At 45.7% G+C, this 2516-nt stretch overlaps 1 pseudogene across 1 annotated transcript; it reads left to right on the forward strand.

The window, feature by feature from the left end:
- The first annotated feature begins 1141 nt into the window (after positions 1-1141).
- LOC310774175 (thyroxine 5-deiodinase pseudogene) lies at positions 1142-2500 on the forward strand (annotated as a pseudogene). Its single transcript has one exon. The product of its transcript is annotated as a thyroxine 5-deiodinase pseudogene (transcript).
- Positions 2501-2516: the final 16 nt, after the last annotated feature.

Below are 2516 nucleotides of genomic sequence, written 5' to 3' on the forward strand. Positions count from 1 at the left end.
TAGACTTGACGCTAAATTAAATTAACGTGGCGTCGGTAGCTCTGTCTGTAACGTTAACGTAACCTCGCGTCACCAGGCTCTTCTCGGCGAGAAACGTTAACGAGTCTGCAAAAAAACAGCGAGTTTGACAGACAGACAAACGTTATTAGCTAGCTAACACTACATAAAACAAACACAGAAGAAAGGCTAGATACGTCGGACAAGCATGTTTACCAACCGTTTAACCATTTAAATTGAAAGTAGTCGGCCGAAAACAAGGAGAGGGTTTGACAGCATTTATTTGACAACACGCACATTTAAACCTGCCGCCTTCCCCAAGTGGTACCCGGAAGTAAATTTGTTTACATGGTGACGTCACGGTGATTTGGTCTATAGAGAGCCAAAATGGAACGTCACTTCCTGCTTCAGCACTGTACCAGAGATTTTCATCCGCCATTTATTTTCCCATGCATAGACATTTCGTAAAATGCTTGTAAAAAATAGTTTTACTTGTTCAAACCAAACGGTTCAGATATATTTAGAAACAGGAGAGATCGCATAACATTTCACTCGGACCAAAACGTTTTAAAAAAAAATGGTCCGAGTGAAATGGTCTCTCCTAATTCTAAATATAGCTGAACCGTTTCGTTTGACCAAGTAGGCTACAACTATTTTTATAAGCATTTTACGAAATGTCTATGGGAAAATATTTGACTGAAGAAAATCTCTGGTACAGTGCTGAAGCAGGAAGTCACGTTCACTTTGCCTCTCGATATAAAATTGTATCACTAAACAAAATGTTACTATTCCTCTCCGGTCATCTGGTTAGTCAGTCGAAATCCTCCCATTCAAGTCTATTTAATGTGGGCTGCTGATGCTAAAACCTGCTGTTGGGGGGGGGGGGAGGGATACCCCCCGGACCCCCCTACTACTATGATTCGGTTACTTCGTCTGGTCTGAGCACACCGGATGTTCTGAAATCCTAACAACGCCCCTGGCTGTAAATCAAAGCGGTTGGAGTTGACAGAAGGTAATCCCCGCCATGTGAGGCCTCGGCCATCGGCTCCAGTTTGGAGGCGGGGTGTTATTCATTCAAACCTGCCGGTGCTATAAAAAGAGGAGAAGTTGCAAGTATCCCAACTTCAACCAGCAGGATCTTAGCGCAGCGAAAGGACCGGTCGAGAGGTCGTTATTATTATTACGATTCATAATGAATGCCAAGGCTATTAAAAATGCAATAGTGTGTCTTGTCCTGCTGCCCCGTTTTCTAATGGCAGCTGTCATGTTTTGGCTGCTTGACTTTTTATGCATAAGGAAAAGGGTGTTCTTCAGGATGAGAGAGCAAGAGGGCGACGTCGCCATCGATCCTCCGCTGTGCATATCCGATTCCAATCGCATGTTCAGCGTGGAGTCCCTCAAGGCGGTCTGGCACGGGCACAAACTGGACTTTCTGAAAGCCGCGCATCTCGGACACGGCGCGCCCAACACCGAGGTGGTTCAGCTGGAGGACCAGAGGCGCAGTCGGCTCCTCGATTACGCAAAGGGAAAGAGACCGCTCATCCTCAACTTTGGCAGCTGCACCTGACCGCCGTTCATGGCGCGTCTGAAGGCTTTCCAGGGGGTTGTGCAACTGTACGCAGACATCGCAGACTCCGTCGTTGTGTACATAGAGGAAGCGCACCCCTCCGACGGCTGGATGAGCTCTGACGCGCCCTACCAGATTCCCAAGCACCGGTGTCTGGAGGACAGGCTGAACGCTGCGCAGCTGATGCGCCTGGAGGTGCCCGGCTGCTTGGTTGTGGTCGACAGCATGGAAAACTCATCCAACGCTGCGTACGGAGCGTATTTCGACAGACTCTATATACTTCAAGACGGGAAAATTGTTTACCAGGGAGGCAGAGGACCAGAAGGGTATCGAATCTCAGAGCTGAAAGACTGGCTCGAGCAATACAGGCAAACGCTGGGGGAATCCAGCAATGTAGTTGTTCACCATGTGTAGAATAGTCTACTTTTTCATCGATAAGAGCTGCTATAAAAATAACAATCTGCTGCACATTTTCAGTAGCTATTACATACAGTTATACAACAGTTCTACAGGAAACAGGATTAGGATTAGTTATTTATTATTTTTTATCAATCAAATCAAATGATCAAAGTAGCCTATTTGGTCAAGGTGGTATTATAGGCAAGGATATCCGATAGAATAGATACTTCATTTCATATCGGGCATCTAATTGAGTCACCCTGTTCCACCCGCACCCACAAAAGGTTATTTTTGTTATTTCGTTTGTACCTTTGTTGTGAACAAGAGTTTTTGTTTTGTGTGTGTGTGAATTTTCTTGTCATTTCTTATGCTATAGTGTGAATGCGCCTACAGAATTAATCAGGATAGTGTGTGCGCGTCTGGCATCACCATGCTCGCCAGTATTGTTGTGAAGTTCGGTTTTTAAACGGATCCAAACCAGAGAACCGATACTGATGTCTTTCATACTGGAGATCATGGCGAACATGCATGTCTTTTACCCTGAGCTCAACTG

The sequence above is a fragment of the Poromitra crassiceps genome (genome assembly GCF_964638095.1).
Source record: "Poromitra crassiceps genome assembly, chromosome: 3".
Classification (NCBI taxonomy): Eukaryota; Metazoa; Chordata; class Actinopteri; order Beryciformes; family Melamphaidae; genus Poromitra; species Poromitra crassiceps.